This window comes from Thermobia domestica, chromosome 11 (genome assembly GCF_964235325.1).
Source record: "Thermobia domestica chromosome 11, izTheDome1.hap1.1, whole genome shotgun sequence".
Lineage (NCBI taxonomy): Eukaryota > Metazoa > Arthropoda > Insecta > Zygentoma > Lepismatidae > Thermobia > Thermobia domestica.
In genome coordinates, this window is record NC_137464.1 from 247558865 (window position 1) to 247576906 (window position 18042).

Consider the following 18042-nt stretch of genomic DNA (forward strand, 5'->3'; position numbering starts at 1 on the left):
ATCACAAACCCTGTGCATTCTTGGTTAAATATGTTTTAAGGGGAGCAAAAATGGTGAGGTATAGCGGCTGAAGTTTATGTGAGGTATGCGGTGGTATTGTGATCATAATTCCTTTCACCTTACAAAAATTGTAAATTTCTAATGAAATATGGCTCGTGTGATCGTCCAAAATAAGTAGGACTGGATCATCTGTTGTTGGTTTCGCAATAAGAGCAAAATGTTGCAGCCACTCGAAGAAACATTTTTTCATTGATCCACCCACGAATATTGTGTAGGTATATCCAGTTGGTCCTCCTTTCTGCAGCTGACCTGACATGCGTTTTCTTAGGTAGATAAACATAGGGGTATGTAAGACCTGGCAGCTTTGTAATGGTATTACCCTTTTCCCATGATATTACTGCTCTGAGCTCTTTCACTCCCTTTGGATAAAAAAACGTCCTGGTAATATTTTTCGGTTACTTTTGTCAGGTTCTAAAAAAGTACCTTTTCACCTCTTCTTCATTGAATGCGTCGACCTTGTTAATACTAATTGCTTCAGGTTTCCTTCAACTTAGCGTGGAAATTTTCTTTAAAAAGAATTCCAACCAATCCTTCCCAGCAAGTTGATTTTCTTTATTCAAATTGTGCTTGCTATTATTAGCTTCTGTGTATTTATAAGCTACTATGCGTAGTTCAATTGGAGACATTCCGTAAAACAACTTGGCTAAACGCAAAGCGTGGCCAGCAAGTTCCGCTTTTTGTGTAGAGCTTTTCACCTCATTTTCTTGGAACAGATAGTCTTAGCTTTCAGTTTTGTTCCTAATGTAGCCTCATGTATCCCGAAATCTTTTGCTACTTGTTAACTTTTCGTCCGCCATTTATTGTTCCTATGGCGTTTTGCAGCTGTTCCAATGTTCATTTGCACTTCTCTGTTTGCCTAATATAGTGTCATGGCATTTGCAATAAACGTAAAAAAGGAAAAGAAACGCAGCATAAGCTTTTTTGATAACTGCTTCGTGAAGGGACAATTTCACCCACAATGGATGATATGCGTGCAATTACCCCATTCCACGCCGAGAAAGAAAAATTAAACCTTCAGCCGTTTCACGCCATTTCATATAAACAGATTTATCATCAACTTACTACTAACGCACTACACTAAAACACTGTATACACAATATAAAAATGAACTAAGTGTTTGAATATATGCCTCGAAATCTGCGAACGAAATAAATTAGAAGAAATTACGGCAAAACAGCATTTCGCCATGCCATGAACCACAGCTAGCAGCAACTGGTGCCTCGCTGATGCAGTATGTCTTTCATAATCTAAACTAGATAACAGCACTAACCTGGATCAGTTTCGAAGCATTACAACTGAGAAAATAGGGTGCGTGGTATTCCCCCGTTGCGTGGCATTCCCCCACTTTCCCCTACATGTTTCATGCAGTCATTGACTGTATTCCTATTTTTTGTGATATTACTCTAATAAACCTGTCTAGTCTACGCTTGTAATCTACTTGTACTGAATAAGGCCTACCGCTCACTGGCAACATTTTGTCGGGCAACTATCCTGTTGCTCTGGCTAAATGCATTGAGTCTTATGGAAGTCCGCTCACTGAGGTGACGGCGACAGAAAAGTTGCCGAAATGTCGCCAAGCAGGGCGACAGCAGGGCAACATCTCGGCGACGGAACAGTTGCGCAACATCTAAAAACGTATTGAGTCTTGAGGGAGTCCGCTCACTGAGGCGACGGCGACAGAAAAGTTGCCGAGGTACCTCCAAGTAGAAAGGTAAAAAAAAAAAAAAAAAAAAAAATGTTTTCTACAAGTTTTTTTCACGTAACAGTTCGTTCCGTGTGTAGCGCGTGAAAAAGAAGTGTTCGCAAAGGAAACTAACATATTCTTTGATTAGTAACTAGCATGTTTTTAAATAGTGATCAAGACTATGAAAAATTAATTGAGGAAATAGAGAAACGCCCAGCGTTAAAGAAGAAATATATATATAAAGAAAAAATTGTTGAAGGAAGTGTGTTTTACTGTTGTGAGAAACTAGAATGACCTTTCCAGCCAAGAGAAAACAACACAGGTAGGTGCACTCATGTCCAAAAATTATTGTCGCATGTCTATAAATATGTTTTTTGTAGGAATATAATTTGATAACGAATTCGCCCGGTATTTTTTATAATGTTAGTATGTGTATAATCAGCAAAGACATGTATGTGCAAAATTTCATGTGAAAAGAGTGAGAACAATAAAACGAAAATAAAATTTTCTTGTCCATTTAGCAGCATTTTGTTTTACTCATTCTAATTTTCGTATAAATTTATTATTCCTTTCCTATGAAATTTACCACAAATATGCATTTCCCGATTATACACGTAGTATCAGTATTAAAAGTACCCTGCAAAATCGTTATCAAATTATATTCTTACAAGAAGACAGTTATAGATATGCGACAATCATTTTCGACATGAGTGTACATTATTTGATAATGACATATCGCTGTCATTATCATTACACACTACTACTTCCGTTAATTTCCCACACCTAGAAGAAATAAAGATAAAATTATCATTCTCAATTTTCTTTCCATTTCAAATATAAAAAAGAAAAAAACTGTACAGTATAAAAATGACCGATTTTAAAATGTGAAGAATACGCGGGAAGAACGAAGAAAGCCAATTTTTATTTTATGGCTATACGTAGAACATTGAGAGTACAGTTACGATACAGTGTTGTCGGATTGCCGCTTTTGTTAGTTTCGTTCTGTTAGTTATTTCCAGTCGTTTTATATTTTCGTTATTATTATCATCTTTTGATTCGAATAATTGTTCCCGTTCGTATTAGCTTACATAATGCTGTTATTTTTGTCACTCATTGACGCTCAGGGACGTCATTTAGGGGGGAAGGAGGGGGCAATTTCTCCTCAAGAATTTGAGAAATATATATATATATATATATATATATATATATATATACTCTAATCTATTGTCTATTAATATACTAGTACAAAACGTGAAAGTCTTATGTCAGTAGTACTCTTGCCCCCCTCAAGCGAAGTTTGAAATGACGCCCCTGACTACAACTAAACTATATTAGAAGTAATTGTCGTATTTAGGGGGTGGCTATCGGGTTCAAGCCTCCCCGGAATTGAACGTAAAACAATAATCCTTCTTACCATTTCTAAGGAAATATATAAGTGCTTATACATGTGTTGTGCATAGCCTCCACCACCCCGAAACAAAATCCTAAATATGCCACTGTTAGAAGTAATAAACTAGTTAATATCGTTTTACTATAACACTATTTAAAAACGTATGTTTATATACACTACTGAAAATTAAGAAGAGGAAAAAAGCCCTCATTAGACGACCCGCTCGGGAGAGTAATGCTCCCGGAAGTGTTTTTTTAGCGCGCTACTCTAGCCAGCTGTTTTACGCGCTATCCTAGCCAGTTGTTTTAAGTTGGTCACAAAATTTATATCACGGAGTACAAGGGGAACAAAACGAGCCCTGCGGGGCTTCTAACCCGTTCCTACTACTACTACTATTTATTTGCACAAAAGTAAGTAAATCACTTTTTTGGGTATTATTTTCATATTATTTTAATTAAAAAAGTGTTATAAAATGTAAAGAAAAAAAGCTTTCCTCGTGTCGGGATTGAACTCACGCCAAAACAGATCTTTGTTACTAGCATATAGCGCTAGCCCACTCGGCCACGAAGACCGACAACAACAATCGTTTGATTTCTGTTATTTGAATGCAACACTGGCAAGAAATGGATAACATCAACCAATCAGAACTGTTTTTCGTTCCTACTTCCGGGAGCATTACTCTCCTGAGCTAGTCCTTTTCATATGGATATTTTTTTCACGCGCTACCCTAGCCAACTGTTTTAAGTTGGTCACAAAGAAGCAGGTGAGGTTAGATTTACATCGAAGTTGTGAAAAAATGAAATGAAATGAAATCTTTAATTTTTATGTCCCACGGTTATGCCGGTTAGGCTAAAGGAGACGGTGATGGTGAGAGATGAGTGAAATGGTGGAATGAAGAAAGTGGGAGGAAACGGGAGAACCCCGAGAAAACCAACGCACACGGTGTTTGTCCACCACAAGGTTCACTTGGCGGGGGCTGGGATCGAACCCGGGACCCCAAGCACCAGAGGTGAACGCTCTACCACTGAGCCACCGCGCGCCCTACATCGAAGTTATACTACCCGAGTGTGATGTTCTATCAGGGGAATCAAGATGGAAGAAAATGACTCCTGCGGAGATTCTAACCCTCTTCGCTCGCTCAGCTATGTTTCGTAACGTAAGTAACTTTTTTATGTATAAAGTTATGTATGCAAAGTCTTTCTCCCTCCTGGTGCCTTCTGCACCTACACTTCTCTACCTCCAAACTACCACCCACAAACCCTTGCTTCGCGAGGGCACCACTTCTTACTCTCCTGATGGTCAATAACGTAATTGTTTATAAGGGTTATCAGAAATCTCTAGGTAGATGGTGGAAAAAGCACAATTTATAGGGTGTTTTTTTTTAAAATAGGGTTTCATACAATTTCACCGAAATCCAGAATATTGATATCTTCTGCTGTTTTCAAAAAGTGGCCAAATACTGTAGTCAGTAATAGTTGGTTGTGCTCATTGAGCCTTTTTCTCAGGATCGCAATGTCTACAACATATCACGGTTTCAAGTAATTCCACCGAAATCTAAAATATCGTCATCTTTTACTGTTTTCGAAAAAGTGGCTTCGTAGTGGCCAAACGGTCAGTGATTGCTGGTTGTACCCATTGAAACTTTTTATCAAGGTCAGAATTTCTACAACATATCACAGTTTTAAACAATTCCACCGAGAATGTCGTTACCTTCTGATGCTTTCAAAAAAAAGTGGCCTTGTAGTGGCCAAACGGTCAGTGATTGGTGGTTGTACCCATTGAAACTTTTTCTCAATTTTCATAAAGATTATGTGGGATCCTTTACTGGATAACAATCCGAACCTTAAGCATCTGTGAGTATTTTATTTATGATATTACTTCAAAGGCTTTACACATTCATAATGTCAGTGACCAACATTCTTAACGAAATTGGTATGAAAATGCATTTGTCTGGCAATCTGGAGCTCATATTTTATGTACACTACCTCCTAGATTGGACTCTGTGGGTAGGTTATTAGTACATTCGTTAATTTGAAAATAGAGTCGTTTCTCGGCATACAATTCGTAAAAGGTAAAACCATCACCCCGTACACATCACTGCAGCGATTGTCTATACATGAGAATGTAGATCAGTAACTGTTCTGAAAATACTTCTCTTTTATATTGTAGACGTTTTGTTTGTGTTTTATTTTTCTTGTTCCTCCTTTCCTACCAGGAAATCTGTCTGTTATACATAAAGTTAATCTTTTCAGTTCAATTGGTAAGTTTAAAACCTTTCATACTGTTGAATATCGTTTATCAATTTAGTCCACAAAATAGATACAGTTCAATAACTAAGACACAGACCTATAGCTTGTAGATGTTCAATCATAACCTGTTGTCTTGAAATAAACAAAATGAAATGAAATCTTACAGTTAACGACTCACGATTATGCCCTTTAGGCTAAGGGAGACAGAAGTTCAATCATAACCTGTTGCCTTGAAATAAACAAAATGAAATGAAATCTTTCAGTTAACGAATCACGATTATGCCCTTTAGGTTAAGGGAGACAGAAGTTCAATCATAACCTGTTGTCTTGAAATAAACAAAATGAAATGAAATCTTTCAATTAACGACTAATGATTATGCCCTTTAGGTTAAGGGAGACAGAAGTTCAATCATAACCTGTTGTCTTGAAATAAACAAAATGAAATGAAATCTTTCAGTTAACGACTAATGATTATGCCCTTTAGGCTAAGGGAGACAGAAGTTCAATCATAACCTGTTGTCTTGAAATAAACAAAATGAAATGAAATCTTTCAGTTAACGACTAATGATTATGCCCTTTAGGCTAAGGGAGACAGAAGTTCAATCATAACCTGTTGTCTTGAAATAAACAAAATGAAATGAAATCTTTCAGTTAACGACTAATGATTATGCCCTTTAGGCTAAGGGAGACAGAAGTTCAATCATAACCTGTTGCCTTGAAATAAACAAAATGAAATGAAATCTTTCAGTTAACGAATCACGATTATGCCCTTTAGGTTAAGGGAGACAGAAGTTCAATCATAACCTGTTGTCTTGAAATAAACAAAATGAAATGAAATCTTTCAATTAACGACTAATGATTATGCCCTTTAGGTTAAGGGAGACAGAAGTTCAATCATAACCTGTTGTCTTGAAATAAACAAAATGAAATGAAATCTTTCAGTTAACGACTAATGATTATGCCCTTTAGGCTAAGGGAGACAGAAGTTCAATCATAACCTGTTGTCTTGAAATAAACAAAATGAAATGAAATCTTTCAGTTAACGACTAATGATTATGCCCTTTAGGCTAAGGGAGACAGAAGTTCAATCATAACCTGTTGCCTTGAAATAAACAAAATGAAATGAAATCTTTCAATTAACGACTCTTGATTATGCCCTTTAGGCTAAGGGAGACAGAAGTTCAATCATAACCTGTTGTCTTGAAATAAACAAAATGAAATGAAATCTTTCAATTAACGACTAATGATTATGCCCTTTAGGTTAAGGGAGACAGAAGTTCAATCATAACCTGTTGTCTTGAAATAAACAAAATGAAATGAAATCTTTCAGTTAACGACTAATGATTATGCCCTTTAGGCTAAGGGAGACAGAAGTTCAATCATAACCTGTTGTCTTGAAATAAACAAAATGAAATGAAATCTTTCAGGTAACGACTAATGATTATGCCCTTTAGGTTAAGGGAGACAGAAGTTCAATCATAACCTGTTGTCTTGAAATAAACAAAATGAAATGAAATCTTTCAGTTAACGACTAATGATTATGCCCTTTAGGCTAAGGGAGACAGAAGTTCAATCATAACCTGTTGCCTTGAAATAAACAAAATGAAATGAAATCTTTCAATTAACGACTAATGATTATGCCCTTTAGGCTAAGGGAGACAGAAGTTCAATCATAACCTGTTGCCTTGAAATAAACAAAATGAAATGAAATCTTTCAGTTAACGACTCTTGATTATGCCCTTTAGGCTAAGGGAGACAGAAGTTCAATCATAACCTGTTGCCTTGAAATAAACAAAATGAAATGAAATCTTTCAATTAACGACTCTTGATTATGCCCTTTAGGCTAAGGGAGACAGAAGTTCAATCATAACCTGTTGTCTTGAAATAAACAAAATGAAATGAAATCTTTCAATTAACGACTAATGATTATGCCCTTTAGGCTAAGGGAGACAGAAGTTCAATCATAACCTGTTGCCTTGAAATAAACAAAATGAAATGAAATCTTTCAATTAACGACTAATGATTATGCCCTTTAGGCTAAGGGAGACAGAAGTTCAATCATAACCTGTTGCCTTGAAATAAACAAAATGAAATGAAATCTTTCAATTAACGACTAATGATTATGCCCTTTAGGCTAAGGGAGACAGAAGTTCAATCATAACCTGTTGCCTTGAAATAAACAAAATGAAATGAAATCTTTCAGTTAACGACTAATGATTATGCCCTTTAGGCTAAGGGAGACAGAAGTTCAATCATAACCTGTTGCCTTGAAATAAACAAAATGAAATGAAATCTTTCAATTAACGACTAATGATTATGCCCTTTAGGCTAAGGGAGACAGAAGTTCAATCATAACCTGTTGTCTTGAAATAAACAAAATGAAATGAAATCTTTCAGTTAACGACTCTTGATTATGCCCTTTAGGCTAAGGGAGACAGAAGTTCAATCATAACCTGTTGTCTTGAAATAAACAAAATGAAATGAAATCTTTCAATTAACGACTCTTGATTATGCCCTTTAGGCTAAGGGAGACAGAAGTTCAATCATAACCTGTTGTCTTGAAATAAACAAAATGAAATGAAATCTTTCAGTTAACGACTCACGATTATGCCCTTTAGGCTAAGGGAGACAGATGATTAAGGCAAGTGAATTATGATGGAAGAATATTTAGAATTAAATGTTGGAGGAAACGAGAGTACCTCGAGAAAATCCACGGACACAATGTTGTTCATCACAATTTTTTTAGCCAGGGATCGAATGAGGAACCCCACGCACCAGAGGTAAGCGCTCTAATACTGAACTACCTTGCCCCCCGACATAGTGAAAAGGAAACAACATACTTTCCGGTTAATTCAGGGATAAACGCCGCCCCCTCACCTACAAAAAATATGTACGGCGTCCCCCCAGTTCCTAAAAAAAAGAAATACAATGGGCAAAGATAGCAGTGGATGGCATGACGTCACTCCGTTACCTGCCGTCCCCTTACCTTTTCAAATCCACTTCTACCCCTGGGTTAATTAACTAATGGTCAATTAAGTAATATTGGTTAATATCATTATTCGCGAAACGAGCAGCTTTATTACTTCATATCATTCGTTAACTATACATATTTTCTCGTGTTAACATACTTTATAACCACTCGAAGAAACTGGTTCTTTGAAAATTCAATATGACAAACCGATGCAAAACATGGGAAACAAATAATATTTTCGCAAACACAGCCAGGGGCAGAGAGGAAGGGATACAAAAGGCTCACACAGTTCGTTGTATACAGCCTGGCTGGAAGCCAAATACATGAACCTAAAGCAGTACGTCTTCTTTTTCACCAATTTACAGGGGCACCCGAAGAACATTTTCTAGAAGGGGGCCCATCTCCATGATTGCTATATCACGTCTGGTATTTCTGGTATTTAATATACGTGGTTTTCTCTATTACATGTACATTTTCGTGAGCCAGAGGGGGGCCCGGGCCCCATCCTGGCCCAATCTTCGGGCGCCCATGCCAATTTAATATCCCAAGCTAGAAACACCGTGGGGCAGTTATTACGTATACGAAGCGTGTAATAAATTAATAAAAGAGTTTTACATACTCAAGTCTTAAAAGTATATAGTGGAAAAGTATAGGATGAAAGGTGTTACCACTTCCCACGCCGTGACACGAATCAAGCAATAAGTCACCTCTCTTGCAGCACATTGTCTGAAGCTCTTACGTTTAGGCACGTGCAATGTTGCAAAACGTATTTTGAGATGGAAACTATTAGTGCAGTCAAATTACCAAAAAGTAAGGAACAAATGAAACTTGGTACAGATGTTGGGAATGATGTTCTAAACAAAATACTAAAAGTCCCCTGAAATCCCACGTGATCTTCGCCGCCATATTGGAAAATGGCCGCCGGAAGTGCCAAATGGACAATACCCAGATAAAAATAGAAATATCTTCGCTATGGTTGAACATAAAGAGATATTCCATATTTTTTATAAACTTTTTTTTTCATAAAACGCATACTTTTAGAAATATTTAGTTCTAAATTCTAACATGCCGAATTTAACCGTGAAACTGATTTACAATTTTATTGAAATTAGGAAATAATTATTAACACATTAAAATTTGACATAGATGTCGGTAAAGATTATTTAAATCACATACTAAAATCACACAACTTTTTCGTTCACCATATTCGAAAATGTCCAAATGTCCGAAGTAATTGAAAGATAATATTTTGTTAAGTAAAATACAAAATTTGGACTGGGCTAAATATTTGAGAAACTGTCAATGCAGTCGATCCGCAGTCAATTGCGATCAATGCTAGTGGGAGGGGCGAAACATTATAATGTGTTTAAGGTTGTCGTACGCCATCTTTGTGGCTGCCATCTTGGAATAAACTTGTTTGTTTTAAATAGCAATATTGTCGTGTGTATTGCAAGGGTATTTTCACTTGGTGGCTCTACATTCCATAGTAAATATACCAGTTAATTGATCGACCGGCCTGGCAATACAAACAATAGCCATATAGCAAATGATCCTGTATATTTCGTAGTTAATCACGTAACAGAATAGCTGTTCGCAGAATCGGTACAGTTTAAATATATGCGTTTGGCTTGCATTTATAACAATACTCTGCAACTTGGAATTTTTTTCACGTCATCCGACCAAACCAAGTTCATTATTGTTCGTAGAGGTGACGAAGTGGATAGGATCAAATAGTAAATCTATTACAGTAGAATCTCGTAATACCGCACCAAGACGTCTAAACCCCAACACCCATGAATTTTCACTTCTTTTATTACTAGTATATAGTGTTTGAAATTAGTTGTCGCCTCAAGATTGGCAACCTTACGGATTGGAAGCTACTAGTAAGATTTGGCAGACTTCTTACTAGTACAAAATCTATTTTTATTTATTTTTTAATTGGGCAAATCCCTTTTAGGATTTCTTCTTTTTATTGACTTTAACCTAGTTTCCCATACTTTTCTCGGGACTCTTCTCAGTTTCTGAGAGTTCGGATATCTTTTTAGAAATCCTAAATTAAGAAACCACACTGACACTTCCGGTAGTGCCGGAGTCCCCAAGGTCTCAGCCGGATTACAGTGAGGAGTGGAATTTCCCTAAAGCCTTTATGAAAATTCCATTGATGGCACAGACTAGCAGTGGATTTGGAGATATTTATTTTAGGCTACGCATTTTAGTAGGCCACTTTTTTCGGCATAAAAAGTATATTTGGCTGTGGATTGTTGTATGTCTAAATTCGACCACTTATCTTCGTAGTTTTAGTGTCCTAGCTTATTCGTTTGGCGCGCCGCTCTTTCTTTCTCTCCCTTATCTATTCCTCTACTCTCTTCTTCGAGATTTTTTTATTTTTTCTTCAACCTTCCCCGCCCCCGAGTTTTGAACTTTACAATCATCGATCACTTAACATATAGCATTTGAATCTGAATTACCAACTGAGATGTCGCGAGACACAATTCGTGGAGTTATTCGTTGGTGTTAAATATCAAGGGACCGTTTTCTAGGGATGCGCACAAGACAAGATTTGAGATTGTCTCGTCTCGAAAATGTGCTGTGAAAGTGATGTCTCGACTCGAAAAATGTATATTTCCCTATTGGAAGAGCTGGGTCTCGACTCGAATTTTGTCAGGAAAATTCTGTCTTGACTCGTCTCGCGCACATCCCTGCCCTTTTCTATCGCATTTTTTTTTTAACCCACTGCAGATGTCAGTGATGGTTCGATATACTATTACGTTTTACTTTCTTCCTTTCATTATTGTCCATTTAGAGTTTCTCTGTTGAACTATCGGTTATTTCTATTTTCTTTTCCATTGGATATCATGAATGTGAATGTTGTTGTAGTTGTTTGGGCCACAAGTAGTATTTACATTTCAGAGTCATATATTTATACATATCCTGTGTTTTACACGCCTGCCTTGTACATTAAATGTCTACTGTTTCAAATAGAATACTTGAGAATATGAAATTTATCGTTATGCGCCGGTAATTATTTAAATTTGTGATATGTCGGATTTTTTCATTATGTAAAGTGTTGCAACCCAAGAAGAAAATTATTTGTCGGGGTCGTTAATTCGGAAGTTTAAATATTTATTGAATATATGTATTGAGATATGAATATGTATGAAATATAAATATATTAAAGTGAAATGTGTAATATTGAATTGAGTAAATAAATACATGTGAAGGGTCTCAGTACTTACTCAGTACTCTCCTATTCCTATTTCTAATAAACTGAAGAGGGGTCATGACTGGGAGTTGTCGCTATAGACACGGTCATTAAATTGCTTTGACGTTTCTCTTTGGAAGTCCGATATGATTTAGTGAATCCTAAAACCAGCATCTGAAGTTAGAATTATAAAAGTCATTCATTTTAATTTTATATTTTAACTGAATTATCAAAATTACAAGATTACAGTTCAAAAGTATAACGACTCCCCTTCCCACTCACGACTTACATGTTTTCTCTTCATTTTTATCCAGTCACATTGGAGATATTGGACAGCGAAATGTGCTAAATTGGCATAATTACCCAACTTTACGACTTTTTTTCAGGACTTTGGGAGCTGATACAGGTCTGTATTAACTTATGACCCCAGACTACATGCACACACAAATTCAGACCTCTACGTCAGTTGTTTCCTCTTTCCAAACATGTTTTCAATGTCCAAAAATGTTGCTACTGAAGAGCCTGATTTCACCCCCTTCAAGTGGTTTTAGGAAAAAATGTTAAGAGATCAAAGTTTTAGCTCTGCACGAGTTAGAGACATCCAGCAATTTTCAATTTGGTAGGACAAATAGATGCTGAGATATTGAAAACAACGTAAACGCCTAAAATCGAAAAAACGCAAAATGGCGGCAGCCGTTTACGTCGCCATAGGATGTTGTAAAAATAATTAATTGTGATTTCAAAGTACCCTGATATAGGATAAACATTCATGAAAAAATTAGATTTTTTGGAGATGGTCGAGTGGCAATTTTTCTTTTTTCTCGATCGCTTTACATGGATTGACCCTATGGTAATTCCTAATGATAAGCAGTCTTGTTTTCGGAAGCTCGAGATTTTCTACTGAAGTAACTGCGTCCAACATAGCATTATTAATGTGGAATCGCCTGTTCATTGAGCTGAGCGAAGCGAAGCTCTTATACTCGGGTTAGCCGTTTGGTTGTCCGCGAACTCCTCCTAGACCGTTTGGCCGATCTCAACCAAACTTAGCACGCTGATAGAGTATGTCGTGCTGAGTGACAACATAGGTCGAAATCAAAAATCCGATGTACCATCGACGAATAATCACCGAAAAACGCTTCCTCCTAGACCGTTTGGCCGATCTGAACCAAACTTAGCACGCTGATAGAGTATGTCGTGCTGAGTGACAACATAGGTCGAAATCAAAAATCCGATGTACCATCGAGGAATAATCACCGAAAAACGCTTCCTGATTACGTAGTTTAAGCTCGCTCAGCTCATTTCATTGCAATCGAGTATATCCATTGCATTCCTAGTTTCTATAAGAACTAAATCGACTCGTAGAACACCTGTCGCAAACAGTCCTCATATTCTGTGATCCCTATACCAGTTGTTTGTTACAACAAAATCTTGTAATGAAGTGTTTATTTTTCTTTTCCTTGATAGGCGTTGACAAGCTTCTTCAATATGGGTATCTTCTATCATGCGATTTGCTTCACCCACAATATCTCGAAACGTTTCATTGTTCAATGTTCCCACAGCAGCATCAACTAGATTTCTTGTGGTATTCAAACTTGCTTGAAGTGGCTGGAAAATTTTATCAACAGGATGAAGAATTTCAAATACCGTAAGACAGGGTTACTTTGCACAAGGTTTAAGGAATTTTAAAGAAAATCGCATGTAACTTACAAACGTAATGATTTAGAACACCGTATTTTAAACATATAGGGCCTTATACAGAGTCGATTTGACGTATGATTAGCGCCATACTAAAGGTCTGACTACTGCAGGAAACATATGTCAGTCGACCTCTTTAGTATGGCATTAATCGCGTCAGAAAGACTCTGCATAAGGCCCACAATAGCTAGATACAGAAGGAAAATATTAGTGCAAGTTCATTAGTAAACATACAAAAAAAAAAAAAAATGTTCAACATACGAACATAACGTTTCTGTGCAATGTTTTCCCTTCAGTATTTATACATTTTACTTTCTACATAAAACTGCATTGCAGTCTACAAATATTGCTATTAGAATGAGAGTACTGGTATCGATATTTAGTATGAATTATCAATATTTGTAAAGAAAATTATGTATTTTTTGGTACCGGCACAGGAACCCCATTCTAATAGTTTAACGTATGTCCCACAAAAATGCCAACTCAGGAACCAGCGGCGTCATTACAGACTTCGCTTGAAGGGGCAAGAGCACCACTGACGTAAGACTCACGTTTTGTACTAATATATTAGTAGACAATTAAAGTATACGTAAACCTCAAACTCTTGGGGGACAATTGCCCCCTCCTGCTCCACCTAAATGACGCCCTGTCAGGAACAGAAAAAAAAATCCCCGTGAACTGATTTGCCTTGGCTATTCCTTATGTAAAAGAGTGTCATCCCAACTGTAATCAGTGGAAGATTTACGGGGTTTAGGACTTGCAGGCTGGAGCCCATCCAAGTTCCATGATTTTTTTTTAAAATCTAATGTTAGTCATTCCTATGCGTATAAGCTTCAACCTGCTGCCCCCAAAAGTCTAGTCATTTCTAAAAGAACGAATCTTTTGTGAGTGAAGCCCCTCTCAAACTATTTTTGTAGATCCGCCACTGTTCATAATTTATTTTTCAACAAGAAATCCATTCTGGCATTTACCTAAATAGTAAATTGGCCTACAAATGGAATGCAGACGGTTCCAGTAATAATAATTTCCTATCTAAACGGTATTTTAGACCTGTGCAAAGTAACCCCGATTAGAGGCTGAAACCGCCTTCTCCCAGTTTTATTTTTTTAATGACTTTAAAATGTTTCACATTTCAATTTCAACTATTGCATCAAAGTTAGATTATACACAGTAGTAGTCTACGAAAGTAACTTCGACAGAAATTCTTGTAGGTGATATATTTCAAATTTTGTTGGCCTTTACGTCTGCTTTCCATACCTCTTCAACAACAAACCCTCCGGGTAGTTAGAACTGATGTTAACCAGCAACATTATAGCCAGAATACAGTTAGATGTTCTATCTTACGGTGGCAGTTGAAACTTCCTCTTTACGGTTCATGGTTTTGTCTACAGAGGACTGTGAAACTTCATATTTTGAGCAAAGTAACCCCGTCTTAGTTTTTTTTTTTTTTCATCAATAATAAACAAAATCGGAACTGCAATTCCCCAACAATCAGAAGTTCACTACTTTCTACTAATTCATCCCCATTAAAATTCCCCTTCTTAGGCAACTTTAGCACCTCCAATATTTTCATATAATTGTCGCAAACAGAACCTTAGCTAAAGATTTCGGCGCCCCCTATACTCACCACTCAGCTTTTTTTTTTTTTTTTGCATATAAGAGAAGCTTTTGTTGTTATCAAGGCTGTTATAAAATAGAGGATCTGCCCATACAACAAAATTGTGAAGCCAAATGTCACACCTTCGCCACACCTACTCTGCCCACTCCGCGCCACTAAGATTGCAATGTTTCGAGCCAACCATCATGGCGGATACGAGAATAGCCAATCAAACCTGCCGGCTCAGACGATGCTCGGTTGCTTTTTGGCTTCACTGAGTTCATACGATAAAGATACGTATGGGCAGATCCTCTATTTTATAACATCCTTGGTTGTTATGCTTTCTGTTTCTTTTTTTGTTTTTTCTTTTCTTTTTTTTAATACCAAGTGTTTGGACAGACCATTGCAACAGTCAAAAGCGATCTTTATGTATTCTGTTACAAATAAGAGCTGTTCTCAAGAGCCTTCTTTTGGACTTTTTGTTAAACTTGACACAACTACCTTTGGTTGGTATACAGATCCACTTGGAGATCAGTTATAGAAATTTACAGTATAATTATTTGTAACGTTTCAAACTATCGATAAGAAATGAATTTACAACATATTAGAAACTATGTGTTTTTAAAATGTTCGAAATGGATGACTGCATTAATTTTCAGTAATAACTATAAAGTTTTGTACTTTTATTTTGTACGTGTCCACACAAATAGCATTTTAATTTCGATTATTTTAATGTCAGCAATTAAATGGGTTGACCTTGTTAATGACAGACTTCCTTTCATAACTCGTAAGGGTTGGTGGTGAGATATTGTTTTAAATGTACATGCCCCAACAAAAGATAAGGATGATATAAAAGACACTTTTTAAGAAGTAGTATCATGGGTATTCGACCAAGTCCCGCGATTCTATATGAAAATTCTATTAAAGGATTTCAATGCGAAGGTAGGAAGACTGGCTATTTTCAAACCGGTTATAGAGAAAGAAAGTCGTCATAAGGAAAGTAATGACAACGGCGTTAGTTTCATGAACTCTGAAACATCTAAAAATCTTATTGTGAAGGTTCAAAATTCCTTCATCACGACGTTCATAAATATACATGGAACTCGCCAGATGGAAGGACACACTACCAAATTTATCACGTATTAGTAGATAGAAGACAGTCCAGCATGATTGATGTTCGCTTGTTCAGAGGACCCGACTGTGACACTGATCACCATCTGGTAGCAGCGACAACAAGAGAGAGAGAGAGAGAGAGAGAGAGAGAGAGAGAGAGAGAGAGAGATTATCGTTGAACAAACAAAATATTTAACATCTGAAAATGGAAAGGTTTAGTTTAAAGAAATTAGAGAAGAACCAGGCAAGAGAGGAATACCAGATTGAAGTGTAATAGATTCTAGTTTTTAGAACGTTTTGATAGCATTGATGTTGATGATACAAGGGCTCAAATTAGGGATAGCATTAAAATTTCAGCAAGATAAAAATTTACGCACGCAGAAATACGTAGGAACAAATCATGGTTCGACCAGGAATGCATCAAACTAATGGAGAAGGGAAAATAGGCGAAACAAAGTTGACTACAAAACCCGAACGATATACTGTAACTACGCTAAATTTCGTTGATATCAGACGGGGAACTTCCAAAATGTTTATAAGAGAGAAACGCGATTTTTCGAAAGCTTAAATTAATGAGCTTGAAGGTAACAGTAAAGGAAAAAAAATTCGAGACATGTTCAAGGGCATCAACGAATTTATGAAGGGGTATCAACCTCGCGCGTATATATTAAAGAGAAACGACGGAACAATTCTTACTGAACATATATAGCATCTTGAATAAATGGAAATATTTCTTTGACGATTTGCTTAACATGCAGCCAAAAACTAATGTCCGCGAGGAAATGTACAGCAGAACCATAAATTTCAGAGACTAGCCGAACAGTAGAAATTGCTAAAAGAAATTAAAGAAAGACAGATCTCCGGGTGTAGACGAAATTCCGGCTGAGTTAATTTTAACTAGGAGGGAAAACTGTGGAACAAGATACACAAACTCATTCTTCTTATCTGGAACGAGAAGGAATTATCACGCGAGTAGAAAGAATAAATAATTGTTCTAATTCACAAGAAAGACGACAAAGCGGGTTGTAATAATTATCGAGGTATTTCTCTTGTGTCAACATTCTATAAAATCCTCTCAAACATTTTATTAGTAAGACTGATCCCATACGTGGGTGAAATTATTGAAAAAATTTGTATTTACACAGACTGATCCCATACGTGGGTGAAATTATTGAAAAAAAAAATTGTATTTACACGAAATCAATCAACTATGGACAAATGCCCGAAAAGAAATGGGAATACAATAGTCCGGTACATCTTTTATTGATTTTAGAAAGGCTTACGATTCTATTAGGAGATAAATACTATACAACATTCTTTCAAAATTTGGAATACCGAAAAAGCTAGTTAGATTAATTAAGATGTGTTTAAACGAATCCAAATGTAACGTCCAAGTAGGAAAATTCTTGTCCACGAGCTTCCTGAAAAAAAAGGGAGATGCGTTGTCGACATTATTATTCAACTTTATTCTGGAGTACGCTAAAGGAAAATCAAAGATAGCAACCAGGGCCTAGAGCTGAATGGTATTCACCAGGTTATGGCATATGCTGATGTAAATCTGATAGGATGAAAGAACAATAGAAAGAAATGCAGACATATTAAATGCTGGCAGGTTTAGAAGTAGATGTAGAAAAACTAAATACATGAAGTTCACTGGGATCGTAATACTGCAAATTATAGAGGCACCAAAGTATCAAATAATATTTTCGATAAAGTGGATACTTTCAAGTATCTAGAATCAATATTAATAGACCAAAATCATATCCATGAAGAAATTGAATGTCGACTGAAAGCACAGCATTCGTATTATTCAGTTCAAAATCTTTTGACGTCGCGAATTCTGTCGACAAATTTGAAGCTCAAAATATATAGAACGATAACCATACCTGCTGTGTATTGTTGTGAAACATAGTCGCTTACTTTAAGGGGAGAATGCAAACTGAAAGTATTTTAAAATAAAATCCTGAGACGAATATTCGGACCCAAGAGGAACGGCAATCGGGAACTTCATAACGAGGAACTGCATAAGTCATCAAATCTAGGAGACTCAGGTGGACAGGTCATGTAGCCAGAATGAAAGA